This window comes from Podarcis pityusensis (assembly GCF_964106645.2).
Source record: "Podarcis pityusensis genome assembly, chromosome: 6".
NCBI classification, from domain to species: Eukaryota; Metazoa; Chordata; class Lepidosauria; order Squamata; family Lacertidae; genus Podarcis; species Podarcis pityusensis.
The window spans coordinates 88,899,396-88,913,251 of NC_138030.1; the positions used below are offsets into that span (position 1 = coordinate 88,899,396).

General features: G+C 42.4%; 1 long non-coding RNA gene across 1 annotated transcript; it reads right to left on the bottom strand.

The window, feature by feature from the left end:
• Positions 1-368: 368 nt before the first annotated feature.
• On the bottom strand, positions 369-10,303 carry LOC308478950. The gene is made up of 3 exons (XR_013987397.1): positions 10,230-10,303; positions 7,986-8,161; positions 369-497 (listed from the first exon to the last, which is right to left on the bottom strand). It is a non-coding gene; the product is annotated as an uncharacterized lncRNA (long non-coding RNA).
• Positions 10,304-13,856: the final 3,553 nt, after the last annotated feature.

Here is a 13,856-nt window from a genome sequence, read left to right on the forward strand (position 1 = left end):
CAAGAACTGCCCAAATCATTTGGGGTTTGGGATAATGCTACACGGTCTTCCCAAACCAGCTGCCCTCTTAATAGAATGGTTTCAAAGCTAAAGGGTCTGTGAGTCCAGCACAATTTGTTGTGTGGGTGGGTAGGAGGAGTGATGGCATTTTGGTGACTTCTAGCATCTTTCATGTGATTGTTGTAACTGCAGAAGGTGTGGCTGTTTACATTTCATTCATTCCCCCAGTGGAGTTTGGGTTGTTTCACATACGCCTGGGTTTACCTGGATGGCTCGACTTCTCCATTGATTATTCTCCTCACAATGTCTGTGTCTGGATTTCACTTTATTATCATGAGTAGTGCAAGTGATTCTGCTGAACTCTTATTGGGTGGGTGCTGTCTTTCCCCTGATGGAGTACTTCAACTTCCAGTTAGTGAGGTTTTGTTCAATCAATACACAGCGTGGAGGTGACACATTCCATTTCAAATGGTCCAGAAAATTCTTTCCTTTCATTCCTTTTAAAAAAAGACAAAAAAAGAAAAGAAATATATTTTGCTATAATTGTCAATGTCAGAGGATTTTATTAAACAAAAAAGAAAAGAAAAGAAAACGCCGTACTGGTTTTTAGACTAATCAATTCCTCTTTTGTAAGGGATAACGGGAAGCCTGACTTTAGAGGGGAAGGGGGATAACTTCTTACCACGGAACAAAATGCTATTATAGCAGACTGTTTTGTCCATTTGTCCATTACAGTGCTTACAATGTTTTACAGTGTTGCAAGGGCAAAAGACCCAATCCCTTTCCTTCCTGTGCTCTCTGAGCCAAGCCAATGACTGGTGGATTTGCTCTCCCCTTGCTACAAGAGTTATAAGAAAAATAAAGTGTAGACTCCTTTCTTTTGATTCAGATCCTATATGTTTCTGAAATCAGAAGCAGGGGGAAGGGAATGTGAAATTTCACCAGGTTGGAGCATTGCATTTTGAGTATTATTGTTTGGATCTAAGGAATTACATTTCCTTTTATTTATTTACTTCAAATAATGCCACCATTTAACAACAGAGGAAGGATCCAGAGAACTGTGTTTGATGTCTTTCGTTCTACAAATAATCCCTCCTGTAGTATATGTGGGAATGTTCAGGGAGGCAGGAGAGGAGATATATTGTTTATTAATATCCTTCCTAACTTGTGCTAGCAAGTTCCTTTATGTAGCAGAGCTACATTCCCTTTTATATGCACAGCAGATAGCTGGTTGCAGGCTCATGTGAGCCTCTCACTATTATACAGTACAGTCTGTCTCAGATTGAACTGTACGTTCCTGGTAAATTCCCTTTAATCCCTCTTAAAAGAAGAAAGATGCGACAATCTTATTCAAAGTTAATAAAAGAAGTTTACTCACATCAGTTCACAGTTGGATCCCTGAAGGCAGACTTAGTTACAAATATGTACATGTGGATCTACCCCATATGGGGGAACAATCCCAGTGCTTCTGCTAGGTGAGACCTAGCAGAGCAGTCCTAGCTAGTAGCTGGTCAAGCGAAGAAGGGAGTCAAAAAGAGGGAGGAGTGCTGCGTGACTCGTCCTCTTGTTACCTGGACAGGTTAGGTAATGCCCACCTTCTATCACATGCAAAAGGAAGGATGCTCCAGCCAGGAGGTACAGGAAGTTTCGACTGGCTGCACCAAACATTCCCTCACAAGTCTTCTCTAGCATTACAAGGAATGTTGTACTTGACTGCCTCTCATGGATCACATCCCACACTATATACTCTGCAGCCTTCCTAGGTGTTCACCTTTCCTGAATACCCTGTTACAACCTCTGCTGGGTTTTCCTGTAAGCACAAGAAGGTGGGGAGGCTGCCTACTGTACATCTGACAACTGTACTTTTTCCCCCCCAAGTGAATTTAAGGTTTGGTTGTTTTTAACTGAGGTCTTTAACCTTTTAAAGGAATAAGCACAGAAATATACTTTTGATGGTAAAGGGAAGAAATTCCCTTAAGACCAATGAACAATATCTGGGCTTAAAGCTCAAGGGAAGATGACATGAAGTCATTCCACCCATGGAGCTTTTTCAGATTGGAAAATACAGGCAGCTGGGGAGGCTGTAGTGTGCTGGATAAATGTTCAATGGAAGAAACACACACACACACACACACACACACACACAGACAACTCATGGCCACTTATAAAGTAAGGTCAACCCTACACTTGCAAAAATTTGTAGTTCTTTCCCCATCTGTTGAAGCCCGTTGATTTAGAGAAACTGAAATTCTGACCCCAAAGTATAATATGCAGTGATGAAAACAGTCTTGTCAAGAGAAGTCCAGGGGAAAAACCTCTAAATGCCTAGATTTCAAACAAGTCCTCTGCTACTATGCTAAGAAAGAATTGCAACAGGGAAAGTAAAGAATTGATATGAATGGAAATATTAGCAGGCTATTAAAATTAATGGGGACTTTCTTAGAAAAAATATTTAATTTTCTTCCTCGCTATAAATTATTGCAAACTCTCCTGGTGAGATACTCTTAGTAGATTATTTGTAAAGAATAGCTTTAATTAATTCTTATTACATCCCTGTAGGTACAGGTTTTACTGAGTTATTAGAGAAACTGTTAAAGTTTACATTCATGTAGATTTATATGCCCTTGAACATGTTTAATTAAGTTTGAAGAATGACAGGTTTTTTCAATTCCTTATGGATGTATTGAGAGAGAAAGAAGATATTCAGCAGTGGAGACTCTTTTTTAAAATAATAATAATTGTACATTTAATAAAGAATTATTCTGATTGTTTCTGTCTTCACTTTCTATAAAAGTCTCCTTTTATTGTCAATATTTTTCCTGCATTTGAATTTTGAACAGATATGTTACTTGCTTGGAATATATTCCTTGATCTCAGGTGAACGGGAATTGTTCAAAATGTTTTTTTTAAAAAAGGTTTAGCTTCCCCATTTCAGATTTCTATAAAGTATGTAATGGGACACCACAACAGACTCAACCTTGAGGTGGAAACCATCACCTCAAAAAGCATACTAGAGAGCTGGAAAAGGTTCAGAAAAAAGCAAGCAGAATGAATGAGGGGATGGAGTAACTGTCTTTTGAGGAAAAGTTTCAGCAGCTGGGACCTCTTAATTTAAAGAAAGAGGTGATATGATAGAAGTTTATAAAATTATGCATGAGAAGGAGGAAGTGGGTAGAGAAAAGTTTTCTCTCACACACAGAGAACACTAGAAGTCATGGACTTCCAATGAAGCTGAATGTTGGAAGGTTTGTTGTTGTTTCGTGGTAGTGATCCACCTCATGAACCACAGCTGGATTCCACACCACCTAAAGATGGAATTCAATGACTCTGTCCCAACAGTGAAATTAAGTGAAGTTTGCAGGATTCCTCATTTTAGTTAAAATAATAATAAAATCTGGACAAAACTGAGGTCTAGATAAAGGCGAGCAAGCTTTCCTAGAGGAGTCCTCCAATTTCCCAGGTCAGTACTAGGTAGTGCCTAAAATGAAATTGTACCTGAAAAGTTTTGACCACTTTGATCCAGCAAGGATGCTTTTTTGTGGCCAAACTACCACAGCCAGTGAATGACACCACTCCCAGACTGTTGCTATTTTGTGGTTTGGATTCAATTGCATTCCTCTAAACTTAAGTTGCTCAGTTGAAGCGAATTTGGGGTCTTATGTAACAAAGAATATTCCCCTCAAACTCAGACTTATTCTAGGAGGTATTGCAACAGGAAAATGCACTGGAAAGTATGGGATGGCAATCACTTGACACAACATTGCATAACCTCTTTGCAAACTTTGTGTAAACAAATCAAGATTAATGTTTAATAAATCAGGCACTGGGGACACAACATTAGACTCCCCCCTTTTTACAATGGGGAAAGTGTCACGGCTAAAAATTGGCCGCTGTTTCTTTAATGCTTAAAAAGCTGGGTCAGCATGAGTCAGTGGCCTGCACCGGGTTGTATATATAGAGTGAGAAATGTTAGTTTGGTGTTGGGCTGGGTTGGGTTGGTTAGTGAAAGCTGGTAGTGTTGATGTGTGTACAGTTGGTCAGTCGCTTTTGCAGAAAGACTTTTAAGAATAAAAGCAGAAAGTACTCTGCAAGGATATTCCTGTGGACTCTTTTATGCCGTCAAGGATCTGAGGACCAGGTTGAGGCGACAAAGGGAGGTCAGAACCCCCCCTTTTTTTTACAAACACTGACAGGAAGACTGCACGTTGTTGGTTTCTCTGTTAGTTTAAATTTTCTATGCAGTGCTTTTTTGGGGAAAACATAGGCAGGGCCGTCATAAGCATATCCGGTGCCATGGTACAAAGATCCCTCCAGCACAGCCCCCCGGAAACTCCAAAGCAAGGGAGGGGCAGTGGAAAATGTCCTCTGCCTCCCTCACTGCCCTGATCCCCAGCGTGGTGGCTGCGATCAAGCAGGAAAACATGCTGGCGGACATTCTCTCCAGCATTGGGGCGCCTGGGAAGGCTGCACGCCACCTTTTGCCAGAAAGCAGGAGGAGGACAATAACCGGGAGCAGGGCCATCTTTAGCAGATGCAGAGGCTTGGGAGGGAAGCTGTGTGCAGCTTCCTTCCTAAGCCTCTGCGGTGACCGCTCTCCTGTGGAGGCTTGGGAAGGAAGCTGCACGCCCGCCAGCCATATAGTTGCAGGGCACAGGCTGCCAGCAAAGAAACGCAGCTCCCCCACTCACTATGGCGCCCCTGAGAAGCCGGCACCCTGGCACAACAAACCACTAACACCAATGGGAAAGACGGCTCTGAACATAGGTTGTTACACCATAAAGTTGTTACAGGAAATACCACACATTTTAACAACCAAAAGAGGTGCCGGTACTGTGTAACCTGGAGTACCCCTTGTAAAAAGCATTGTTTCTATGTATCATTTATTCCAGCCACCACCCTATGAATGCCTTTTCTACCAGGGCCCTCATTTGTAAGCTTGTTGTTGAGTAGGGAATACTTTAAAGCCATAACTGGCAACGTGTTCAACTCATTAGCTACAGTAAATGTCATATAAGGGCTACATGAGTTTTAGTTTCTTTAAATCCCCACAGCCTTAAATAAAAGGATATAGACGAAGCATAGAGGTAGCTGTTGGAGGCCTCGCTAAGGAGAAAATATCTTTTCATTAGAGCTTCTAAAACATAACATATAGCAGAGCCTATAATGTCCGCTTCCTTAGGAGTTGCAGGAAGGAAAGGAAGGAGCAAGTCTGGAGAAAAAGTTCTTGAGGAGAGGACGGTTTAATCTCGTAAGGATTAACCACGGACAAAGTAGGGAAAAGTTACTTGTACAAAACAAGAGAGCGAGCAACTATTTTTTAAACTTATCATCACTCATTGTTATAGCAAACTTAGAGACCTACTGAGAGAAAACACCAGTAACGATCGCTAGACATGTAGGAGAAAACTTTTTTTCCCCCATTTATAAAGAGATTGTGAAGAATGGAAACCCAAAGTTTCCATTCCAGAGTTCTTCCACTCTCCCCCCATCATCTCCCCAGCATCCTCAAATCTGCTCTGGATTGTTGGGGACCCTCCAGAGCACCTATTTGGTGCAGAAGTGAAATGCATAGCTAGAGGTTTCCAAGATCCATTCAGTTTCAAGCACTTTTTTTGCAATTCTGACACCCCTGCTCTGATGTATTTTCTATGCCATGATTTTTTATGATAATGGTAGAATATATTTAGCTTGAGTTCCATTCTGGGCAGAAACTTGGTAGTATTATTATTATTATTATTAGTAGTAGTAGTAGTAGTATCTCTAGATCCTTTGCTGTGGTCCCTAATCAGGTACCCACTGAAAAGACTAGGTGTCTTGGCGATATTCAGACTTCACACATTTATTCAGGCACAGACAGTTAATGATATAGTTCATGTTTCCTCGTTGAATTATGAGAATTGAATGCTGAAAAATGCTGGGAAATGGACAGGTTGTGGTCTGGGAGAATGAATTTTAATAAGTCTGATAGCGCACAACAGCTTGCCTTTGTTCCTGCCAGGTTATATCAGATCTCACGCAGAGGATCATCAGGATATTGAGGCATTCCCAGTTACTTAAGAGGAAATAATTAAATGGAATTTAAGCAATACATGGGTCTTGCAGGGGGGCAAATTCCTCTGGCTGTGAATGTTAAAAGAGCTGTGTGCTGCTGCCTACAGTTAACAGGTATCACTTCATGTTCATTCACAGGCAAAGCTCATGATCTTAATATTACCAATCAAAAGGAAGAGAAAGATTCCTTTTAGCCATTGTGTTGAGAGTCTGTATGGAAAAGAATGCTTGCAGCAATAACAGGGATGGGAGAAGGTGGTGGTGGTGGGGACACAGCACATTGTTAAACAGGAGGCAGTGGTGGTCACCAACTTGGATGGTTTTAAAAGAAGATGAGACAAATTAATGAGGATAAGGCTGTCAACAACTACCGTATTTTTTGCTCTATAAGACTCACTTTTTCCCTCCTAAAAAGTTAGGGGAAATGTGTGTGCGTCTTATGGGGCGAATGCAGGCTGTGCAGCTATCCCAGAAGCCAGAACAGCAAGAGGGATTGCTGCTTTCACTGCACAGCGATCCCTCTTGCTGTTCTGGCTTCTGAGATTCAGAATATTTTTTTTGTTTTCCTCCTCCAAAAACTAGTTGCGTCTTGTGGTCTGGTGCGTCTTATAGAGCGAAAAATATGGCATGTTCTCCCTCCACTAACAGAGGCATCATGCTGGGAATCACAGGTGGGCAGAGTGCTGTTTTGTGCATGTCCAATCTGCAGGTTTTACACAGGCATCTGATTGGCCACTCTTAGAGCAGGATACTAGAGCGGCCTAACACCTGATCTATCAGGGTCATCTTCCTTTCTTGTGGGAGGTGATATACACCTGCCCTGAGGTTTTATTGATGTTTATAGTCCGGGCCTGGTTAAGTTATAATGCCCCACAGGCAGGAGGTAATTCTACATCTGTCAATGTGCACTTAGTGAAGGGGAAGGAGCTACACCATCTAGATCAGAGTCTCCCTGGAGACCTAGAGATGCGACGATAGACAGCTCTGCCTCCTTTCTTTTAGCAAATGTTTTGTGCCACTGGAGAAGTGGTAATTCTGTTTTGATTTGTTTTGAATGTTTGTATGTGATGCCAATAAAAGGTTTGATGATGATGATCTAGATCAGAGTTTCCCAAACTTTGGTCTCGAGCTGTTTTTGGACTACATTTCCCATCATCCCTGACCACTGGTTCTGTGAGCTAGGGATGATGGGAGCTGTGATCCAAAAACATCTGGAGACCCAAGTTTGGAAAACCCTGATCTAGATAAGCAAAGGGTGTTAAATATTTATTATGGCATAAGCTGTCACATGCATCAATCAATCAGATGCATCAAGTGTTATTCTGAGTTGTAGGTAAAGGTAAAAGTAAAGGACCCCTGGATGGTTAAGTCCAGTCAAAGGGGACTATGGGGTATGGTGCTCATTTTGCTTTCAGGTCAAGGGAGCCGGCATTTGTCCGCAGACAGTTTTCCAGGTCATGTGGCCAGCATGACTAAACAGCTTCTGGCACAACAGAACACCGTGAAGGAAACCAGAGCGCACGGAAACGCTGTTTGCCTTCCTGCCGCAGCGGTACCTATTTATCTACTTGCACTGGTGTGCTTTCGAACTGCTAGGTTGGCAGTAGATGGAACAGAGCAATAGGAGCTCACTCTGTTGCAGGGATTCGAACCGCTGACCTTCTGATTAGCAAGCTCAAGAGGCTCAGTGGATTAGACCACAGCGCCACTCTATGCATCTGATGAAGTGTGGGGGTTGCTACAAGAGATTAACATGGCTACCCTTCTGGACACCACCTAGGTAAAGTATTACAGGTATGTATGGACTGCTTATTAGAATAATAAACAAGTGTTTAACCCCAGTGGTGATTCTATTTACTCTGGCTTCATAGGCTACTTCTTCTTGTCTCTTTTTAAGGTGTTCCTTCCTGCAGTTGTGTGTTTTAAAGGCTTACCATGTAGGAAGCAGGATCTGGCCACTGGTGTGTTTCCCCTTCTGTTGTTCCTTCTATTGCCTTGGGAGCCTCTTGCCATTTTGATCTCTTCCTACTCCATGGGCAGCCATTCCAGTCACCATGTCATTCTTCCATTGGAGGCCTCCACTTCCAGAATCAGCATATGCTGCAGTCCTCTGTTGTACATAAATGCAAATAGTTGTGAACCTTTAAAATAGTAGAATGATGCAGAAATGAGACCCCAGGGACTTATGAAGGAACTCATGCAAAACTGAAACAACCAGAAACAGACTGGTCGATCCATTCTTAGTGACATCCATGACGTCTATGGTTGTGTTGGCAAAGTAGTGCTGGCTGTCACCTGACCTGGTGGTCAACAGAAGAGGTTCAAAGACTCTCGCAAGGCAAATCTTAAAAAAAAATGTTGTATAAACACTGACTACTGGGAAACACTGGCCTGCGAGTGCTCCAATTGGAGAACAGCCTTTACCAAAGATGTTATGGATTTTGAAGATGCTCGAACTCAGGACAAAATGGAGAAATGTGCTAAGAGGAAGGCACACTTGGCAAACCCTCACCGTGATCAACTCCTGCCCCGGAAACCTATGTCTCCACTGTGGAAGGAGGTGTGGATCCAGAATTGGCCTCCACAGTCACTTACGGAGTCACTGTTAAATCCGCATTTATGAAAGACATTCTTACTTGGCTATGAGTGATCACCAAAGAAGAAGAAGCAGCTGGCTGTCACCTGACTTTCAATTTTGATATATCCCTTACTGCTAGGGCAGGTATACGTGGGACATAAATGGGGTGATCCTGCACTTGCCAGTAGTGCATATTTGAAGGGATGCTTGAAGAATCGCCAGAATCATTGTGTGGATCACAAATTTTACTTCTCTCTGAATTTTGTGATAGCTCAAAAACTGTATCCAGGTACACTTAAAATACACATTTTTTAAAAGAGAAAATACATTTAGAAACGAGTATTTTAAGATAAAAATACTATTTAAATGCAACTTTTTGGTCCTTCCCCCCAAACCCCCCCCCCCCGCAGATTAATGCAAAAATGGGATGGGGCAGGTCTAAGAATAAACATATGCAAAAGTGACATGGACTGGAAACAGACAATCCTTCCATCCATTACCCATATATTACAAAGATTATAACAGCTGTTTGTTGTGGATAATGTATGAAGCAGGCCGTTGAACAAGTTATGTGGCTAATGCACTTTGCGATTCTCTGACTGTGGAAATAAAGGCTTTTGACTCAGAAGGAGAAGACCCATCAGGATTTTAATTTTGTTTCATTTGTACCCTGCCTTTCCTCCAAGATGTTTGGAGGAAATGTATGTTGGTTTTCTCACAGCTTCCCTGCTTTTCCTTCACAGCATGAGTCCTCACAAGAGTGAGTGGCTCAAGATCATCCAGAACTTAAAAGCTGAATAAAGCTTTGAACTCTGTTTTCTACTCTGCCTTTGCTCTCAGTATCTCGAGTGGGATTTGTGCTGAAACCAAGATAGAGGCACAGAGAATCACTTTTCCCCTTGTTTCAGGCTTCGGTGACTCAGCTTCCTTCGCCCCTTTGGCTGTAGATAAGCAGGACAAAGCGAAAAGAGCCCCTTACCATTTAAAGAGTCTTTAATGATCACAGCAAAAGAACAAAGCATCCATTCTCAGAATAAAGGTGTTCCCAGTTAAGAATTCCACCCACTTTCCCCCTAGTCACTTCCGTCTTGCAATCTGATCTGGCAACCCCCTTGCTTTTTGTGTAGCCACCTTACCTGCTCTACGTGACCTTGAACTGATAGGCTGAGTACTTTCTAGCAAGAGAGAGAGTCTATTAGCTCTCTCTCTTCCTGTTCTTCTCCACCTTGTTGTTCACCCCTAGTTCTCCCCAACTTTTGTCTTCAGAACTATGCCCCTTTGCAAACCACTGCTCCAAATCTATACTGCTCCTGGGCAGCTTCAGTATCCTGGTCAGGAGCAGGGGGAGAGGGAGGCTCCCACCATTCCTCATCATAGTAGTACTCCTCAGCCTGGTCTCTGACACTTGTCAGTGAGTCAGCACAGCTTTATCCATGTAGGAGTTTATTGTGGATGGTTGCTACACATGTACAATTTTCTCCATCTATCCAAATGATACTCTCCTTATCGGCAGCCTGTACTTCCCCCCCATTTATCTGGATTCACCCATTTCCTCCATTATTTAATAAGGGAAATTAATCCAAATTAAAATCATACTCACTGTCAGAACTCCGTATGACCGATCCGCTCCTCGTGTCTTCGGAATCTCCTCCGACAGTGATTAACGACCTAAGCCTTTGATGGGGCTTCAGGCACACCCATTCAGCAGAGTATACAAACAGCAGCAGAAGGACGAGAAATATGAGCTACATCGCTACGTTTTATTTCTAACTACGCAGGACAGAAAAGAATATACATCTGCTCTCTGTGAGAAGAAGAAGAAGAGTTTGGATTTGATATCCCGCCTTTCACTCCCCTTCAGGAGTCTCAAAGCGGCTAACATTCTCCTTTCCCTTCCTCCCCCACAACAAACACTCTGTGAAGTGAGTGGGGCTGAGAGACTTCAGAGAAGGGTGACTGGCCCAAGGTCACCCAGCAGCTGCATGTGGAGGAGCGGAGACGCGAACCCGGTTCCCCAGATTATGAGACTACCGCTCTTAACCACTACACCACACTGGCCCTCAGTGAACCAACTGGAACAAAGAAAACAGGAAACCAGTAACATCAACATCCGTCTCCCGTCTGACTTCCAACAGTCTGGAATGTAAACAGAGTCTTGTGACTCTGCACAGTGGCATAAACAGAAACCTAACACCCACCACAAGTGTGGACACACAATGTGACATCAAGTTATGGAAGGCAGTTTTTAGGTGTGTTGTGACACCAGTGGACATTTCTTTGATCCTCAAAATGGCCAAAGCTATGCCTGTTTCCAAGAGTTCCTATTTCCAACTGTTCTATGCTGAGGGTGCATTCACAGAACATAAACCAACCTTTTCTCTTTCCCCGCACCCTTTTTTAAGACAGAGGTTTTGCACGAGACTGCTCTGTCTTGAATATATATAGAGAAAGAGGAAATCAGCACCTTAACATAAATCAGGATTGAAGGGATATGGGAATGAAGGCACAGTCACAATAATAAATCAGTGTTTCAGTATTTTTTAAATGAAAAATACAGTTTGTTTTGACGAGAATTGACAACAAATATATATTTTCCAGTAGTCCTGTCCTCTCGGAAAATTGATCATACTATTCATGAGAAAGGTTCTACTTTTGACTAACTTATCAGTGTGCATTGATCCATATTTGATCTGTGGTTCAACTCCATTTGGAACATCCAGGGGTGGATTTTGAAGAAGATTTTAAGAATCAAGAAAGCTGATCTTCTTCCCATTCTGTTGTGTTATTTGAAATTGACATGAGTGGGTGTATGTATTTATGACCTTTCTAAAGCAAAACAACTATATCACAATAGATGTTACTTTCCATTTGAATTCTTAGCTCATATTTAAGGACAATGACATTTTCTGCTGTTGTGCTTCATGTCGATCCAGAAAGTCACTTCTGTCTCCTGTTTCAATAGACCAGAGTGCCCTGCTAGCATTTCAGTAACTTGGCCACATTTCATTTTAGAGGATTTCCTGTCCATTCCTGGTTATAGCATTTACTGTAAACTTTCCTATTGTAAGTAAGGAAAATATTGCATTACATGGTTCACTGAGTGTACCGTTACCTAGGGTCAAGTTTGTTCATAAATAATATTCAATGCCTCACAGTTGTTTTGCTGGCTTAACCAAATAATTTCACTATTCCAGTTGTTGTTCTGTCCCCATTTTTTAAAAAAGGTTGCTATGCATGGATAATTATTTAGTAATTGAGAAATCCCTTGTTGCTTTATTAATGGAATATAGGTGTTCCAAACTAAAACTCATTTAATTAAATCAGTGCTTGCTCTAAAACATTGCCTAGGGAGCTTCCTTACATTAGGTACATTCATTTCTATCTCTTACTCTGCTATTCCTATCCAGCTCCTTCTTCCTCATTTTAAATTTATTTTTCTTAAAACTTTCTTGCGTGCCCCACCCAGATTCCCATTTTAAGAAAATCTCAGATTTGTATAAGAAAACAAAAATGCATAAGAATGTTCAGAAATCAAACCTGTCATACGATAAATGTGGAAAGTAATAAAAATGGACAGTAACAACAGTAAAATAAATAAACCCTGCACACAAAATAAGCAAGGGAAAGTATCTCCACTACTAATTCTCCACTGCAAGCTTTTCCCCATTTATATCATTTCAGCAAAAACTTACACACATTGCTGAGACAAAGGCAGACTGCCTTGCTGCAACAAAGCTAACAGGGCATCCAGGATATTGGGTAAATGGTAAAGGTAAAGGACCCCTGAATGGTTAAGTCCAGTCAAAGGCGACTATGGGGTTGCGGCGCTCATCTCGCTTTCAGGCCGAGGGAGCCGGCGTTTGACCACGGGCAGCTTTCCGGGTCATGTGGCCAGCAGGACTAAACCACTTCCAGTTCAACAGAACCCCGTGACGGAAGCCAGAGCGTATGGAAACACTGTTTACCTTCCCACCACAGCAGTACCTATTTATTTACTTGCACTGGCATGCTTTCGAACTGCTAGGTTGGCAGGGGCTGGAACAGAGCAACAGGAGCTCACCCCATCACGGGGATTCAAACTGCCGACCTTCTGATTGGCAAGTCCAAGAGGGTCAGTGATTTAGACCACAGCGCCACCCACGTCCTTTAGCAAATGGGGATAGTCCATTGAGCAAACCCACATAGCTTAATTTTGGACCAAGACTCATCAACGAACAGGGCAGGCTTGTATCTAGGATTAGGCAAATAAATAAATGGCCATTGTGAACTGTCTACAGCTTGCCTGTGCCCCATATATTGGCTTAAGGAGCAGTCTTCTAGGCAGACCTGAGCCCCAGCCCCACTCTTTCAAACAGTGGGAGGACTCCATAGCATCTAGTACTGACTGGCAGGCATGCAAGGAAGCATCAACAACATATGCCATGGGTTTATGGGTTCCATAATCTAATCCCCAGTGTCCCCTCCCCTATAAAAAGCATTATTCAGAATAGTGGACATGACCCACTAAGGAAGATCATACAATAACAATCAAAACAATAGCAATTAACAGCACATTTATTCAAAATCAAATTAAAACTATTTAGTTTAATTCATTCAACAAAACTGATGATCTAGTGGGTGATACTAACATTTCAAGTCTGATAGTCATTTGCACTTCAAATGTCCCCTGTTGCGTGTTCAGACCCAGAGACCTCCCCCCTAAATAAAGACACATTTGACTCAAATTTTAGTTTTGGTTTTTGGCAGAATTTAGGCCACAACTTTATTGATTACAGAAAAGTGAGTGGTTGCATAGGCTCTGGTTTAACTAGCTCCCTACACCCTTGCAGGTAGCCCTGACCCAGAGCTCTATCATAGGTCAGCCAAGGGTGAACACCTGAGGCAGGTGAAAGGCTGGGAACAGACTGTTCACTCCCCAGATGTCCCCCTAGACTCAGGCATGGGCACAACCCCCTTTCAGGGGTTGACCAAATCAAGTTGAGTCCCTGGATTCCTTTAATGGAATAACCTTCACATAGGGATGGCAAGACCGTTCTCCCATCCCCATCACATGAACCAGTGCCTATCTGCAACCTTACAAGTTGTGACGATTTGCTATGTGGCAGGTGAACCCCAAATGGCCACAGCCAATCAGCCAAGTGGGGAAAATTCCTGCCGTGCCCCTGTCCCAACGACAGACGACACACGAGGGCTCAGGGTGCCTAACAACAAATTTAAAACACTTAAT